Consider the following 19347-nt stretch of genomic DNA (forward strand, 5'->3'; position numbering starts at 1 on the left):
CGGCGGTGAGGTCCAGCGTGCTCAAGTAGCGAGCGGCCCCTAGGCGGCCGATGAGTTCGTCGGCCCGGGGTATCGGGTGTGCGTCCGTCTTGGTTACTACATTCAGGGCTCGGTAGTCCACGCAGAATCGCAACACCGGGGGGTGACCGGGAGCTGCGGCCTTGGGCACCAGGACGACAGGGCTGGCCCACGGGCTGTCGGAAGGCTCGATGACCCCCAGGGCCAGCATCTTCGCTACTTCGGCCTGGATGCAGGCCCGCACTCGGTCAGGCACCCGGTAGGCTCTGTGTCGTATGGGGGGGTTCTCCCCGGTGTCGACGTCGTGGACGCACCAGTGGGTCACCCCCGGGGTGAGAGAGAAGAGGGCTGCGTAGTCCCGCAGTAATCGCTGGCAGTCGTTGCGCTGTTCCGGGGTCAGGGACGAGGCGAGTTGGACCCCTTCGATCGATCCATCGTGAATGTCGGATTGCAAGAGGTCGGGCAAGGGCTCGGAGTCGTCCTCGCCCCCCTCGTCGGTCGCCAGCAGCAGGCTCAGTTCGGTCCGGGCGAAGTGGGGTTTTAGCCGGTTAGCATGTAGGACCCGGAGGGGGTTCCGGGGGGACTCCAGATCGACCAGGTAGGTGACGGGACTTTTCTTCTCCACCACCTTGAAGGGCCCGGTCCACTTGTCCTGGAGGGCGCCGGGTTCGACCGGGGCCATGACCCATACTTTCTGACCTGGCTCGAATTCTACAGTAGAAGTGTTGCGATCGTACCACCGCTTCATGTCCTCCTGGCTGGCCTCGAGGTTGGCTTCGGCTATGGCTCGGAACTTGCGGGTCTGGTTTCGGAGGGTCAGGAGGTATCGGTAGACGTCAGGAGGGGCGCCTCGGGGCTTCATCTCCCAGCCCTCCTTGACCAGGCTGAGCGGTCCGCGGACCGGGTGTCCATACAATAGTTCAAACGGGCTGAACCCCAGGGACTTCTGCGGGACCTCCCGATAGGCAAACAGGAGGCAGGGCAGCAGGACATCCCATTTCCGCCTGAGGGGTTCTTCCAGGCCCTGGATCATCCCTTTCAATGTTCGGTTGAACCGCTCAACCAGTCCGTTCCCCTGAGGGTGATATGGGGTCGTGAACTTGTATGTGACCCCGCACTGTTGCCACAGGGACCGCATGTACCTGGAGATAAAGTTCGTGCCGCGGTCGCTCACCACTTCGCTGGGGAATCCCACTCGGGAGAAGATCCCCATCAAGGCCCGGCCTACCACAGGGGCCGTTATAGTTCTGAGCGGGACCGCCTCCGGGTACCTGGTGGCGTGGTCCACGAGGACCAGGATGAAGCGGTGGCCCAGGGCGGTTTGGGGGTCCAGGGGTCCCACAATGTCGATTCCGACTCGTTCAAACGGGGTGCTGACGGCGGGAAAGGGCTGGAGGGGGGCCTTGACCCGACCCCCCGTCTTTCCGCTGGCTTGGCAGGTCTGGCAGGACCGGCAGTGGTTGTCCACATCTCTCCGCATCCGGGGCCAGTAGAAGTGGGTCACCAGACGACTGTACGTTTTGTCCTGCCCCAAGTGTCCGGCGAGGGGCACATCATGGGCCAGGTTGAGAAGGAACTCCCGGAAGCGGAGGGGGACCACCAACACGCGGCTGGCCCCGAGTTCTGCTACTTTCTGTTCACTGTACAACAGGCCCTCGGCCCTGTAGATCCAGTGGGTGCCGGTCTGGTCACCGTTGGCTTGCGCGGTCGCCTGCTGTCGGACCCCTTCGAGAGAGGGACAGGACTGTTGCTCTTGCTGGAACTGCTCTCGGGTGGGGCCCCCTTCGTGTTGCCATTGCGTCAGCTCTGGTAGGGCGCTCGGAGAAGCCATCTCTTCGGGGGAGGATTCGCTGGGCCCAGGGTCGGTGTCCGCCTCCTCCTCGCTGCTGGCGGGAGGGGGTGTGAGCCCCTCGGGTCGGGCGGTCCCGGAGGTCGAGGATGAGCGGGGGGCTTGGGCGGTCATGGACCGGGTGATGGCGCAGGCCCAATCAGCCAGTCCCAACATTCGGAGGTGCTCTCGTCGTTCTACTTGAGCCCAGGGGGAACTCTCCAAGTCGTTCCCCAGGAGGCAGTCGACCGGGGCGTCGTCGCGCACTGTCACCTTCAGCAGGCCCGTCACCCCTCCCCACTTGAAGGGGACCAGGGCCATCTGGCATAGGCCTTCACTGTTGTCGGCCGTCCGTACAGGGCACAGCACATTCGGTAGAATCTGTTCAGGGGTCACCAGGTGGCAGCGGACAGCGGTGATACTGGCGCCGGTGTCGCGAAGGGCTTCGGCCCGTTGTCCGTTGACCGTGACCTGCTGCCGGTACTTCTGGGTGTTGGTTGGGATGGGGGTGCAGGGTACCATCTCTCGGCTACCCAGGCAGACCAGGGACATGGCTGCCGGCTCCCACTCAGTGTTTTCTCGGTCGAGGGCCTCTTCTTCCTCTTCTCCTCCCCCCAAGGCGGCGGCTGTCAGCTGCCGGGGCGGGGGCCCGCCGGCCCCGTTTCTTCGGTTCATAGGGCAGGCCGGGTCGCTGGCAAAGTGTCCGGTTTGTTGGCAGCCATAGCAGGTCACTGGTGGCCGTGGTCCGGGTCGGGCCGGGCCCACCCTTCGCGCTAGGCTCGGGGAGAGATGTGGTTGCGGTGGCCCTCGAGGGGGGCTCCTGGGGGCCCCAGCGGGAGGGTCTCGGTTCCTGTTCGGCCCTCCCCCTCCACCGCGCTGGCGTGGGGGTCCGTTGGGGTTCCTCTGGTACTCCCCCATTGAGCTCCGGGGGACCCGGGAGTTGACCCATCGATCGGCCTCGACGGCAAGTTTTCGCGGGTCGGTCATTTTGCTGTCGAGGAGGTGCTGTCTCAGTTCCACGAAGCAATTGTTGGAAAGATGTTCCCACACGATGAGGTCGACCAGTTGCCCGTAGGTGGTTACTTTGCTGCCTTTGATCCACCCTTCTAGGGCCCGACTGAAAAAGTCCACATATTCCACCCATGTGGTACCCGGGATTTTCTTGCAGTCTCGGAACCGCTGGCGGTACATCTCCGCTGTTAGCCCGTAGCGGGTGAGCAGGGCCTCCTTCATGTGATCGTAGGAGGTCATCACCTCCTCCGGTAGCTGGAGCAGCGTGTCCCGCCCTTCACTCAGGAATCGCCCCCACAGGCCTGCGCCCCAGTCTTTTCGGGGCACTCGATGGGAGGTCATGGCCACCTCGTAGGCCTTGAACCATTGTTGGATATCGTCATTCTTGTAATACTCCTTGACGACCTCCTTCGGGATATGTACCTTGGCCTCGGGAGGCGGTAGAGTGTCTCTAGTACTGGGGGTGTTGGTCCCTCCGTTCTTGGCCTTGATCTCGAGCTCCTTGAGACTGCGCTCGTGCTCAAGAGTTAGTTTCTTTTCCTCCAACTCCCAGTGTCGTCTCTTCTCTTCTATTTCTTCTTGAAGGCGTAGCTGCTCGAGGGCCAGTTTCTTTTCTGCCAGCTGCAGTTTGCCGTCCAGTCGCAGTCGGGCGAGCTCTAGTTCGTGGCTCCGGACCTTCTCCCGCTCTCGTATTTCTTCTTCGGAGAGGCCGGTTTCTAGGCTCTTTCTTCCTCCGGTTGCCGGGGTCAGTGCGGTTGCTGTGGTCTCCGTCAGGGGCAAAGGCCCTTCTTCCTGGGAGGGGCCTGCCCCGGCCTCCAACCATGCCCTCAGAGCTTTCTGCATCTCTTCCTTGGTACCGAGGCTGGTGGTTGCAATGCCTTTGTCTCTGCAGAACTGTTTTAATTCTTTGTGCGTATATTCTTCCAGCCGTTCGGGCTGGAACTCCATTGTAGCGTTGTTTTCCTGGCTGCTCATGATGCTATTCGTTTGGATGGGTAGCTAGTGGGTACTGGCTGGTACGCACTGCGTTCGGCTCGGATCCCGTCGCTGGCCACCAAATGTTGGAAGGCGGACCCCGAGGAGTCGGTGAGACCACCAAGGGGGGCCCTCTCACTGCACGAAGTAGCCGAGCGCTGCCGAGAAGTCTCCTGAGAGATCCTTCTCCTATCACGTACTAGCACAGTAACACCACCACACCGGACTCAAGGAGGTTGTCTCAAGACAAGCAATTCTTTATCATCAATAAAAGGTTACGAGTTCAATATTTACATGAAGGGATCGAGGGATCCACCAAAAGTCTCAATGTCTCTTTGGAAGGGTAGGGGTAGCGGGACAGTCTTTGGCAGGAATGTGGTACGAGGGTACCTGGGGCCCAGTTCTTATCCTCAAGCTGGAGGACCTCCGATCTCGGAGGGGTCGAGCCGCGACGGCGTCAGCAGGGCTCTGGCGTACAGTTCGTGGAGAGCCGCGATTCAATCAGCAGGGCTCTCAAGATGGTTTCTGCTCAGCTCGAGCCGCGACGTCGTCAGCAGGGCTCCGAGGAAGGTTTCAGCGAGGTTGGGCCGCGACAGCGTCTGCAGGGCTCCGATGTTCCAGGTGGTTCAGAAAGGGTTCACAAGAGGGAGCCGCGACGCAGTCAGCAGGGCTCGTGATGTTTCCGACAAGAGTTGTTCTCCGTAGGGTCAGCCGCGATTCGATCAGCAGGGCTCTCGACTCCGGGATACAACTGCCGAGCTGTGGTGGGGTCGCCCCAGATATAGGTCTGGAGCCCTTTGATGTCCGGACCTATGCACCCGAGGGGGCGGAGTGGCCGGGTGGAGGTGGCCAGACGCCCAGCAGGAGAGGCGCCAGGCCCATGGGAGTTGCAGGGCGACCACACCTCGAGAGGGGAGGACAGTTGGGGGTCCCATCGATACTGTCCTCCGCCGGGGGCGATGAATGGTTCCTGCGGCACCCCCTGGCCAGTTCGTGGTGCCTCGATGTCGGGGCTTCGCTGGGGTCGAGGCCGGGTTGAGCGGGGTCGCGCCGGCTGGTGCACGGTGTGACGTGGATGCCAACAAGATGGCGGAGCCACGAGGAGTATGCGACCACGTGCAGCTCCGGGTGAAGGGCCTTGGTGCAGTCCAGACGGGTGGCCCGTGACGGCCGGGGCGGGGAACGGCCACAATCCAGGGGGTTAAGGACCACGCCACGAGGCCGGGTCCAACAAGGGGAAAATATCTATGTAACTGCTGAGGTGTGATACTTCCCCCAAATTCCAGCAAGCAAAAGAAGTTAACAGATTTCTTGTAGATGATTTAAGGGAGAGTATATTTCTGTTTTTGAAACGTTTGGGATCAAATTTGCTAAAACGCCAAAGACCCTTATAGGGCATTCATAAAATATTCCAGTACTTTCATGGTGCACCAGGGAAACCTGGCCTTTCCTCATAGCAGATCTCATTTTTTTCAAATGTCTTAATTCAGAAATTACTTCCACATATTTCATGGGTGAGCCCCTTATGCCAAGGAGTACATTCAATATGACAGTGCCAGAATTTAATGTCATGTCAGGGGTACCTCTAAAATTCACTCCAGTATACATGGGTCAGCATTTTGTCATTGACACCCCATATAAAATGAGTACAGGAAATCTTATAACAAGAGTTACCTCAAATATCAGTTCCAACATTTTGCTATGGATCCACCCCATATGCTAAGAATCACATGCATCATGTCAAGGTCTTCAGCCAGGTGTGGCGGCATGTTTTACTGTGTCCCTGCCGCTGGGTATGACTGGACTAGTGGCTTTCTCACTTAGACAGTTCAAGTCCCCTCAGCCAATGATGGTGTCTTAATAGAAGCATGTCAGGGCCTGCAGTTTGCCATAGGTAACACCTCCCATCCATATGCTGTTAGTGCCCTTGTCAATAAGGCAAGAATAACCTCCAGAAGCACACTTGCACACATAACACATATACACTCACAGATTCTCTCACACACACATTCTCATTCTATGTCTTGCACTCTCTCCTACATATGTACTATGTCACACTCACACACAGACACACTGCGACTCACACTTCCATTAGTCAATCTGCTTTTATTGTGTTAGATATACTTGCTCGGCTGCTTCTGCCATACCTGCCTTTCCTTTAAGTGAAGCCTAATAAAAACATTTTCTTTACACGCTATCCAAAAATAATAATATATTGCCGTGTCAATGTTTGTTACAAGTATGTTGTGAATGAAAAGTGCACTTCCTTAAAATAGCTGTACGGGACTTATATTTGGTTTCACGTGTGGATCAAACAGTTACAGTACTGGAAAAGAACTAATCTACATTCTAACATGTAATATCACAGCATCCAACTGATCTAATAAAATGCTTGACTTCTTCGGCAACCATGGATTTTATCCAGTAACACTTTGCATGTTTGGGTTTTTGAGACCCAATTTACAATGTAAAGAAACACCACATGTCCCGGAATGAAGCATTGTGGTGAATGGAAAGCCAGGAATGACTGAAGGTGTCACATGATCCTTAATCACACCTCAAAGCCTCAGCCCTAGGGCTGAGTCTTTGGGATATGGTGCTGAATTGAGGATTGTGTGCCAACCCCATGTGCCTTCCCACATTCTCAGTCCACTCTCCCCTCTTGCACCAGCCCCGTTGTTGCAGTTGGAATTTAGTAGACATTTAGTACTTTGGAAAGAGCAGGTATTCTGTGGGTACCTTTGTAGAAATATGTTTATATTCATGACAGTTGTGTCATTTTTATATGTGCAGAATGATAGGTATGCTCATTTAAGTGCTGGGTGATGGTGAATAGTATGAGGGAGTGCAGCGTGAGTGGTGCCAGTGTAGGGTAAAAAATGTGCCTATGTGAGTGTTGGGTGAGCTAAATGCAATGTGAGAGGAGGGCCCATGTGAGTGTCGGGTGAGAGGAGTGCGTGCAGAGTGAGAGGAGTGAATGCAGGGTGGTATAAGCAGTCTAAAGGCAGGGTGAGTGGTGTACCTGTGTGTGGTTCAGGGTGAGCAGTGAGAATGAAGGGTGGTCTGTGAGAGTGATGGGTGAGTGTATGGTGAGAGGAGTTACTGCAGAGTGAGTGGTGTGTCCCAATGAGTTTAGGCAGACTATTGTCCCTGTGTGCAAGCAGGATGAACAGATTGCCTATATGGAATACAGGCTGAGAGGTTTGTCTGTGTGAGTACAGGATGAGAAGAGAAAGTGCAGGGTGAGAGCTCTGAGTGTTGTGCTTATTTGCATGGTGTGAGTGTAGGGTGAGTGCTGTGCCCATGTGAGTCAATGGTGAGCTGTGTGAATGAAAGAAGTACCTGTCAGTGCACAGTGAGCGATGTGACAGTGTGAGAGGAGGGTGAGAGGAGTGACTGCAGGGTGACTGATGTGACAGATGAGTTTGGGTGCAGGTAAAAGAACAGAGTGAGAGGAATTAATGCATAGTGATTGATGTGCTTGTTTGAGTGAGATTGAAGAGTGAACCATGAAAGTGACAGGTGAGTGAAGTGTCAGATGAGTGCAAGGTGAGTAGTGTGCTCGTGTAAGTGCAGTGTGAAAAGCGTGAGTAATTGGTGAGAGGCGTGAGTGCAGTGTGATCACTGTGAGTGCAGGGTGAGCAGTGTGCTCATGTGACCACAGGGTAAGTAGAGGGAGGACGGAGTGAGTTCAAAGCAAGGAGCAAGAGTGCAGTGTGGTCGCTGTGAGTGCAGGGTGAGCAGTGTGCTTGTGTGAGTGAAGGGTAAGAGAAGGATGAATAGCATGAGTGCAGGGTAACATCGTGAGTGCAGTGTGATCACTATGAGTGTAGGGTGAGCAGTGAAAGTTACAGGTGAGTGGAGTGCTATGTGCGTGCAGGGTGAGCGGTGTGCAAGTGTGAGTGCAGGTTAGGAGGAGGGTGAATGGTAGGATTGCTGGGTAACAGCATGAGTGCAGTGTGATAGCTGTGAGTGTAGGATGAGCAGTGAAAGTTACAGGTGAGTGGAGTGTCATGTGCGTGCAGGGTGAGTGCTGTGCAACTGTGAGTGCAGGGTAGGAGGGTGACGGGGTTTGAGTGCCTGGTGAGCAGTGTGAGTACTGTGTGACTGCTGTGAGTGCAGGGTGATTATAAAAGTGAAGGGTGAGAATGAGGAGTGAGTTGTCTGAATGCAAGATGTAATCCCAGGCACCTGGACTAACTCAGCATTGTATTGACGGCTGGCGTAGGGTTTTAGATATAACCTAAACTATTGCTATTATGGCATCAATCAGGGATTGAGAGTGGAGTAAATAAATGAAGTGCTGATCCTGCAACAAACTTTCAGTCTCCTGATTTGGTTTGCCAGCTGACTGGATTTCTCCCGGCAGCACCAGTATTTTGATGTCCCAGCCAGTACAGAAATAAGTGAAATCACCTAAAGCCTGTACTTCTAGCACTTATCTGCCCCAGCAGCTGGAGCTGCAGCAGCCCGGGCTGAGACACACGAAAGGGGGGGGGGGCTAAAGCCCTTTTAGCCCTACAGACATTGCACACCTAATTTAAGAACATGGTTAATATCTTGGCTTCAGCAGCTCCTCAGGAAACAGGTGATAGTGCTCTCCGCTCAATGCACGAAAGCAAAAGTAGGTGAATGTGCCCATCAGGGGCAAATCAGCTTTTGGGCAACCCAAAAATTGGATGGTATGGAATAGCTTACTTAGTTAGTTGATCCCCCATTTAGTCAACCTCTGCAGGACAACTTTATCTTTAGTCAGCAGTATTGAAGGGAAGTGATGCAAGGATTGTTCAGTGGAATAGAGTATTGGGCAACCCAGCCTTCTACGGATCTCCTCCCATGCCAACTGGGTGCATGCCACAGACTCTCTCCCTACTTGGCTGCAGCGTGGGGCCTGCCAAGCAAGGCCCCCAATGGATTGGGGTATGCGATTGTTGGATGGTGGTTTGGTAGTAGGTGCAAGTAGGTACCTACTGCTAGTATCAACACCACAATCGCAATATAAGGCCCAGTCAAGGTCTTGACAAGTTATTCCCCTGCTCAACCCTTGGTAGCTGGCTGCCAGCAGGCAAAGTTATCTTAGGAGACAGGTGTGTAAAGCCTTTAAAAACACCAATACAGTAAATAAGAAAGACACAACAGACACTAAAAATCCAACACAAATTTATTAAAATAGGAAATATTTTTATGATTAAAATGACACCAAAATGACTAAAATCTAATGTAGGGAACCAGAGACATACATTTTCAAAGATTAAATGTAAAACTGTGCTTTCTAGCGCCAAAAAGTTAAAAGTGCCAACTGCAGCTATCTGGATGCACCAGACCAGGACCATGTCAAAATTCAGGCCCACCGTGATGGAGAGTGGATCAGATGCACTTGTGAGTTTGGGCTGGTCAAAACTTTACCTTTGGACGTAGTCACTTTTTTGGTTCTTTTTCTCTCAACATCATGCAGGTTTTGTCACCAGGCCATATTTGGTGTCGACGATGGTGGCTTGGTCCAGCGGGGCACCTCATTAAACTCCTGGAGGTCTCATTGACGATGCAGAGCTCCGGAGTATTTGCCATAATAATTTAAAACATGGGTCATATCCATTTCAACATAGGTCATATTCATTGCAATAGATGCAATATTAATTTTGATGAGTATCATATTCATTTTAAAGCATACCATATTCATTTTGCCAAGTTTCATTATAATTTCAGCATGGGTCATATTAATTTTAAGGCATGTTGAATTCATTTCAAAGGGGCTCATATTCATTTCAATGCGTGTCATATTCATCTTCACATGTGTCATATTCCTTTCAATGGATGTTTCAATCATATTAACACATCTTAGATTAATTTTAACATGAATCATATCCAATTCAACACATATCATGATCATGTAAATGCATATCATATTACTTTCAATGCAAGCCGTATTCATTTTGATAAATGTCATGTTCCTTTTAACTTTACTTATATGCATTTTGAAACATGTCAAATTCATTTCACTAAAGCTTATGTTCATTTCAACGTATGCTATATTCATTTTAATATGTGTTATATTCATTTCAGCTCATGCCATATTCATTTCAGTGGATGTAATATTAATATTACCACTTGTCATATTAATTTTAACATGAGTCATATCCATTCCAAAATATGTGATACTCATTTCAATGTTTATCATATTCATTTCAAAGCATGTCAGATTTATTTTGCGGGGGCCATTTTAATTTTAGCATTGGTCATATTCATTTTTAAGCAAGTTGCATTAATTCCAATGAGACTCATATTCATTTCAACACATGTCACATTCATCTTAGCATGTGACATATTCCTTTCACTGGATGTCACATTCATAAACTTCTTATTTTAATGTTAACATAAGACATATCCATTTCAAAACATATCATATTCATTTTTATGTGACTCATACTTTTTTCAGTTCAAGCCATATTCATTCTGACAAATGTCATGTTTATTGCAACATTACTCATATTCATTTTAAATCATGTCAAATTCGTTTTTAAAAAAGCTTATATTTATATTAACACATGCCATATTCATTTTAATGTGCCCTATTCATTTCAATCAATGTTATATTTATTTCAATGGATGTCATATTCATATTAACATTTGTCATGTTCATTTTAAGATGAAACTTACCCTTTTTAATATATATTATATTCATTTGAATATATATCATATTCATTTCAATGCGTGCCATATTAAGTTTGATGGATGTCATGAGAATTTCAGCTTTGGTCATACTCATTTTAAGGCTTGCCAAATTCAATTCAATAGGGCTTATATTAATTACAACACAAGCCATATTTATTTTAAATCATCTCCTATTAATTTCTGTATATCTCATATTCATTGCAATCTGGGTAACATTAATTTCAAAGCAATTCATATTCATTGCAACATGTGTAATGTTCATTTCAGTGTATGTTATAATAGTTTCAATGTGCATCATATTATTTTCAGAATATAACATTCATTTCAGTAACTTATATTCATTTCAATCTGTAGTATACATTTCAATGTATGTCATATTCATCTTGGCATATGTACATCAATTCAAGAAATGTCTAATTCTTCTTGATGCTTATTGCATTCGCTTCAGTGATTGCTATATTGTTTACAGTGACGGCCATATTCATTTAAGTTTGACTGATATATATTTCAGTATATCTCTTATTCAATTCAGAGTGTGTGTTATTCATATTAATCACTAAGTAGCACATTCACTCTGCCATGTTTCATATTTGTTTAGACACATGTTACATTCATTCTGGTGTGTGTCAAATTTATTGTGGAGCACTCCATGCATTTCAGGAGGTGTCTGATATGGGGATCTGTAATTTTGACATGAACGGCTTCCCATAGGTTCTTACCTCAGGGACATATTGTCACAAGAATTTGAGGGTTTACACCGTCCTGTTGAGGTACATTTTGGGTTGCCTAAATTGTGGGTCCCCCACACAGAGGCATTTCTGTCTGCACTATGAAGGTGGGACTGCAACTTCTAGCTGTTGCAGTCCCACTGCATGACACAACCAGAAAATATCTCATATATGTGGGAGGGTGCCAAGTGCCTAGAGGTAAGGAGCAACTAGCAACTTGCTCTGTGTATGACTAGATCCAAGGAGCTACTAGACCTCCAGGAGTCTAAGCCTGGGCAGCAGGACCCCATGGTGGTTTACAAGAGTGAGGGCCCTCTCTGCCCTAAGATAAAAGACATGTTGAGGTGTGAACAGACCGTGTTAGGGAACTACAAGTGCATTGATGTGTGTGTTTAGAGTTCACGAGAAGCAGGATTCATGCTCTTTGGGTATGCCCAGTACCTGCCGCTTACAAGCTGCAAGCACATCACTGTGTGTATGGCCAGTTCTTACAGGTAAAGAGCAGCAAGCACATCTGTGTGTGCATGTGTTACCTTTGCCTGGAGCGAATGAGTTGCACGCACAAGCCCTTCAAGGTTTCCAAGCTCCATGCGTGTTGTGATGCCCCCCCTTCAGTTTTCTTTCCTTTGAATACTCGGGCTAGTAGTCTTGTTTATTCTATTATAAAACAGGACTATGCAAAGAAAAAACCTAGTCTGAAACAGAGCATCTCACATGGACATGGGAAACTAGCAAGCTATGAAGCACCTTGGTGGGTGGGTGTATTTGTTTGTGTGTGTGTGCATGCTCACACGGGCCTAAGGAGCTGCAAAAATATTGCTAATCCTGCACAGTTTCTAGAGCTTACGAGCTGCATGCACCTAGCTCTATATGTATGGCAAGTGCCTAGAGGTAAGAAAATGAATGCACATCATTGTGTGTGATTTATGCCCAATCAGATCACTGGATGTACATGCCCAGTGCCAAGAGCTAATGACCAGCAAAGACATCACTGTTATACACCTAGTGCCTAGAACCATCTGAAAGTACCTTGCTGTGTGTATGTGTGTGTGTGACAAGTGCCTAGAACCTGCAAGCTACAAATGCCTTGCTGTTCGCATATGCCCAGTGCCCAGAGCTAACACACTGCATGCACTTCACTCTGTGTGTGTCTAGTGCCTAGGGATATAAAGCAGCAAACACCTTGCTAGCAACCTGCAAGCATATTGCTGTGTGTGCATACCAGCACCTAGTGCAAACCAGCAGAAAGCGCATTGCTGAGTGTGTACGTCCAGTGATAACAAGCAGAAAACACATTATGGTATGTGCTGTCCAGTGCTTAGAGCTAGCAAACTGCAAGCACATCACTGTGCATTGCCAGTGCCTAGAATTAACGAGCTGCAAGCACATCACTGTGCATATCCAGTGCCTAGAGCTAATGAACTGCGAGCACATCACTGTGTATATCCAGTGCCTAGCGCTAACAATCTGCAAGCACATTACTGTGCATAGGGCTTTAAGTAGGCCGGTTCCTGCTGGTGTTCAGAACCGGCAGTTCTAAAAAGCAGATGCCCAGATAGGACCCTATCAGGCTCTCCATTTTTGCCCACATCCTCAGTGTGGAACCTTTTTTTTTTACTTTGCTGCTGTACCTCTCTTCACTGCTTTAGATGTAAGGTCAAAGAGACTTGTTATATTTCTTTCACTGCCTCATCATTTCACAACTGAAGCATTTTCAATATTATACACAAGGAAGCCATAGTTGTTGCTTTTTTAGCAAATGCAACTAACAACCATTGACAAAGTCAATAGTCCTGGTTTCCTGTATGTGTAATGGTACTTGTTGTGTTATATATCTGGGTGCACTGACAGAAGCAGCAAAATACCAGTCGGGCTGCACACTATGCCAAGCACATATTTTTAGCTTATGTGTTTTTAAGCCAACCCTGAATTACATCGGCCACGCCCCTTAGAGAGACCCCTAATTTTTTCATCCCACTTAAAGCCCCGACTGTGCATGCCCAGTGACTAGAGCTAACGATCTGCAAGGACCCTTGCAGGATGTACCCCTGGCTGCTCTTCCTCAGCTTCAAATATCAGTGAGAACTGATTCAAATAGGGAAATATCTGTAATATTCACTGAAAATAATATTTGATAGTCCTTTGCCTCTTGTCAGGGGCCAGCATACTGGAAATATTAGGCACAGGATGAAAAGCCTGCAATAATAACCTTCTGATTTTGGACTGTCTGCATAGATGTGTCATGCCTTGCACAAGAGTAATGATGACTCACCTATGTCACAGAGCCATAATTAAACTGAGCCCTGTCTGCAGAGTCACCTCAGATGTTTGCCTTCCTTTGCTGAACCTGGTATTGTTGACTTTTAGAACTCTGAACACTTTACTCCTGATAACCAGTGGTAAAGTGGCTGTGCTCTCCCTTTCAAACATGGTAAAATTAGTTCGCACCTGATTGTTACATTTCATTTACTTATACATGCCTAGCATATTGTAATACATGTACCCCAGGGCCTGTATAATAAATGCTACCAGTGGGCTGCAGCACTAATTGAGACACCCACTAAAATAGTACTGTAAAATGTGCCATTTTTACCTGTAAAAGTAAACCTTTTATAAGTCACCCCTAAGGTAGACCCTGCAAGCTCATAGGACAGAGGGCGTGGTATTTAAAAAGTAGGGCATGTGTACATTATTTGACTTATTAAGCGATATTTCAACAGAACTAGTTTGAGTGTAGGTCAGGGACACATACAGCCTAGCAGTGGGAATAAAAGTGGCACCCACAGAGCCACTCATGAGAACACTCATGAACCTGTGAAGATTCAGAAGAAAGACCGCCTTGTTGTCTGAAGTATGAAGACTAGACTTGCTTGCCTTGAACCCAGGATCCCAGAAGTGACTCCAAGGGCGAGCTGGCTCTGCCACTGTTTAAGCTACAGGGACACAACGAGCTTCTGGAGGCCTTCCCTGCACCCCTCCCCCCCAGCTGACCTGCATCAACTGAACCTGCCTGGAGCTTGCAGCTGGCCCCTGGATGGAGTGAGTCCTGCCACGATGAGGTGCCTCCCTAGGTCCCAGACATTTGGTTGATGTCAGAGTCTACTCCTCCAACCTGCAAGCTTCAAAAACTAGACTCCAGGAAAAAATCCAGAAGTTCTGGGCACTGTGCGTCAGGAATGGCTACCTGTGTCTCCCACCAACACAAAGCTCTAAGGCAGGGGTCTCCAACCTTTTCAGTAGTGAGAGCTACTTCTGCTCAAGGAAAGTCTTCCCGAGCTACTAGGCAATTTTATACCTGTAAAATAGTGACTACACTATGACCACCCAAAGCAAGATTTTCAGTAGTTACCACCCAAGTATACCAAGTGCGGTTACCAGCAGAAATGCTAGGAAAAAGTTCTGCAATATTAAATGCCTCCCCTTGACTTATGAAGTAACATTCAAATCTTCACATGCCCAGTGGCACAAAGGACATAAGCACAGCAGTACGTCTCCCCAGCTCAGCTTGAATTATCATTCACTAGTTTCTGAAAATGCACATTTTTCTATCTAATACTACTTTCCACTGTGGGCAAACAAACTCAATTTTCCAGAAGAAACCCCATTTTTGAAAACTAAAACGGCCTTTAAAATATCAGTTTTCAGTTTTTGAGAAATGCACAGTCTCAAAACATCAGCTTACCATTATCACTGTGTACTCCCATGTACAAATGCCTCATATGGACAGACTACTTTGAATTCCCAGGTATTACAGTCATATGCCATGGATGCTCACCATTGGTATAGGAAACAATGGTCCTAGACTTCTTTAAAGCTACAATTCAGTTATAAAAAAAAACATTAATTAGTCAAAGGGCATCCGATACATATAGAATTAGCATTGTATCATTAATGTACCACCATTTTCTTTACAATGCAAATAAGTATATCCTCAAAAGACACAAATGTACAAAATATCGCTGCAATAGTGACTGTTTATTATTTAGTTACTTTTATAACAGATCACCATATTCAATGCTCCAAATAGAGAAAGAGGTTCCTCCAAGGGGAGTGTGAAAAAGAAAAGTGCTCGTGAGGTAGGACAGATATAAAGGAGGGGAATCCAAAAGGCAAATTCAATAACCAATTAATTACACATTCTGGTATGCTTAGTAAAACTGGTTGTGGTTCATAGTGGCACCAGTTTACAGATAGGCCTGTCCCTTATGGATTTACAAATAGTCATTTCACGATTTTCTGATGACGCACAGAGAACATTCATCTGTGAAAAGGCAGGGCTGGGATGATATCAGGTACAGACACACTGGGGGAGAGTGTCGACGTCTCAGCCCTGGTGCAATGAGGGTAATTTATATCCTCTGCAGGTGGGTCTTCCTCAGGACGGGGGGAGGGGAGGCAACCTAGGGTGAGGTACAGTCAGGATACAGCCCCTGCGGAAGACCCGCCTGCAGCGGATATAAATTACCCTCATTGCACAAGGGTCGAAATGTCAACACATACGCCAGACATGCTCAGAGTAGGTCTATGATGGCTGCCAGCATACCACAACTAGACCAAAAATACTAAAATAGTCAAGGAATACCATAGTTATGCCATTGGCACTATTATGTCAGGAATGGACACAATTATGCCGGTTCTTGGCACCAGGCATAGTTTCAGGAAGCAATAGTGTTTATTATGGGCACACACATAAATGTTCATGAATCTCTTAATTTTCTCTGGTCTAGATCATACCCTGTTCTCCTCAGGTCTTGAGCTGATCATGCATCTAACGGACACATTTTCACTCTGACTCCTGCAGTCCCACACTTTGGTGGGTCAGCACTGATTACTGCACAGGCTACTGCTGCCATACTTTTTTGATGGTGCACTGTTCACGCACATGTTGGGACTGATAAAGGAGGGACTGCAACATGGTCAATCTCCTTGTGGCTTAATTATATTGAGATTGGATACAGACTGTCATGTAGCAGGTCCTATCAGCTAGCACAGTGTGTGTTTGAGTGTTAGTGTGAGTTACTGTGATATGTTTGGCTGGCTGTCACTCTTAGGGTCTTGAGATGATCAGTGCTGCCTTCTTTAATAGGCACCTACTCTGAAATTGATACTGGGTTTGACTTCACCTCAGAGAGCTACTTTGAAGGTACTGGCGAGCTACCAGTAGCTCCCGAGCTACTCGTTGGAGACCCCTGCTCTAAGGTGACCTGCTTTTCGTGCCAATAACAACCACCTGCTTCTCTCCTCAACGCAAAGCTTCAACGGCAACCTGCTCTTCACGCCAACAATGATCTCCTTGTTGCACCAACCAACGCGAAACTCTGGTTGAAGCTAGACTGAATGAAAAGGTAACCTCTCCACTGGGACGAACCTGGTTCTTGTGTCCAACCCAGGTTCAGCTTGAACTTGTGACTTTGCCCAGTCCACATGACCAGATAACCACGAGTGGTGCTTTGTGCTTCTTGGTGCTATTTTTACCTGAAACTTTAAAAATTCATAACTCTGGTTCTACTTATTGGATTTTTGTAGTTTCAATTTTTACTCTATTTGTCTAAATCGGTTTGGGATTTTTCTGTTTTCATTTGATTACTGTTTGAGTGCTGTATTAATACTTTACACACTGCTTCTAAGATAACCTGACTGCTTATGTGCCAAGCTATCAGAGGGTGAAGCACGGGTTTATTTAGTGAGTTTTGTGGTTCAGTTTGACAAGGACTGTATTTACTACTTAAGTGGGGCTTTCACACCTCTCAACAAGTCACCCATTCCTTACAGTGTGACTGGAAAACAGATACAATACCTCAAACAGAGGGTGAGACTGGAGCCACCAATGAAAGACAGCTGCAGCAATATAGCATAACATATGATAGAAGTGGCAGGATATCTGTTTTACTATCATTGATAGATGCAAAGGTAAAAATATCTCTAAAATCTCTGTCGCTATCTCTGGCAAGTCCCAGAAAAATTGTGGAAATACCTGGCCATAGCACTTTCCCATTAGAATAGGAAATATTTGTATATTAGGGAGAAGCAGAAAAAGTGATGATGACCTGGTAACCAGACATTTTTTCATCGAGGTTCCACAGTTAAAAATAAGAACATAAATAGCACCCAAACGTATTACGTATCATCCTAGACCTGGGTTCCAAACCAGGCTTCAAATCTTGAAAGAAACTGTATGATTCTGAGCAGCGGACTTCATCTCCTTGTTTAAATTTGGAAGTATTTAACTATATGTTGGGTACAAAATAAATGTACTCTTTAGCATGTTCCAAACTGCATGTTTCCGCCCCTTACCATTACATTCTTTTTCTTTGCTCTGTTTCAATAAGAACTCTCTACACACACACATGCATGGCATACTGTTCAGATCTGATTATGATATTACTAAATACATTTCTTTCTTGATCTGTAAGTACAACTTTTACCTTGGGGTATGCTGTTTAAAAGAGACAAAAATGATCAAATGCACTGGTAATATCTTTTTATGCATCAGTCAAAGTAAAGTGAATTTACTTTGACACAGTTGTGAATAGCCGTCCTCATTACATCCCAGCATTATGAGGCAATGTGACTCGTTTAAACACTCATTTATAACATCTTTTAAAATGCTTTTAAATTGCTTATATACTGGAGGAATTGAGTTAGCAAATAATTTGCATCTGTGGGGGATATTAAACCTTTGGCACAGCCTTCCTTATAAACTGTGTATTTTCAGATTTGATGTTTTGTCAAATCAAATATTTCAATTAAATACTTGAATTAAACAAAATGCACTCATTTTTAGGGGAGACACTTATAAAGGTAGATACCATTTTCTTTTATAGTTTAAAGTTTTCAATTAGGCAAATCAATAAGACAAGTTATAAGACTAAAATACATTCACAGCGATTAAATATGTAACAAAGACAAAACATTGCAAGAATATAATTTTTAATAATAAAAAGAATATAATAAAAATTCATATAAAGAGAATGAGAGCAAGAACAAAGAGATAATTTGGAGAAAATAAATCCAACACGAGAGTATAAGTTTAAAGGCAATAGCAATTAAAAGATCGAGTAAAATTTAATTATCAGTAAGATATTCAAAATCTGCTGACAAGGTGCCTAAAAAATGTTCATTAAAGTAAGGGGAATATTACAGTTGCAATTTTTCAACCATTTAGGCCAAACCAATCTCCAAAAACTTTTAACATGTTAACAATTAAGTATCATATGAGTTAATGAACTAGTATAATCATTGCAAGACCAACAGCGGGGGGAGGTCTTGCCTTACACATCCAAATAAAAGAAATTCAGCACTGCCCAGCAGAGGCACTCGGTAAAGCAAGAACGGATCTGAAAAGGGGGCTCCACACTCATGAAATGATGCACATCAAAAGACAGTTTTCCAAATAAAGTTTGGGGTTTTATTAGTGTGACACTCTCAAACAGAAAGGCTTTCCCATATGTCAAATGAATCAGGTAAAACAACATGCAAATGTAAAGAAAGAGTTATATGTCAGATAATAATGAAACATTCATAAGTGAAATACGAGGGAGCAAAACGTAAGCAGATTACAATATTGGAACATTCACAAGTGACATACATGGGAGCAAAACCTAAGCAAATAATAAATGTATAGAAGAATAACTGTATGTACATAAATATATAGTTAAGAACATAAATACTTCACAGCCTGGTCACTCAGCACACAGACAAAAACACATGTAGAAATCAGTAAATATCAATACATATATCTCAATACCAATGAGCAGAGAAAATGCCTCACTGGCTGCACTATTTTCATCTTAGCCCTCACAAGACTAGAGGGTCCCAAATTATGGTCTCTGGAGTCAAGAGACTCTTAAAGCTGGGAATTGCAGTACTGAGCGTATGCGTCCACCTCTCAGAAGATAACCCGATTTTTGAACCAAGAAACCCTATCATTTTTATAATTTCAATGCACAAGAGTTTTGAAAAGACGTCAAGGAATCTCACTGGTGCTGGCCAGGGTCTTGCAAGCATTCCAAGGCACAGGATTCCCCACACATTCTCCTCGCACTCCGATACTACATGTTCCAGCCCCTTGTCTTGGTGAAGCTCGAGAAAGTAGAAATCATCTCAAAGAGTACA

This window comes from Triturus cristatus, chromosome 7 (assembly GCF_964204655.1).
Source record: "Triturus cristatus chromosome 7, aTriCri1.1, whole genome shotgun sequence".
Taxonomy (NCBI): Eukaryota; Metazoa; Chordata; class Amphibia; order Caudata; family Salamandridae; genus Triturus; species Triturus cristatus.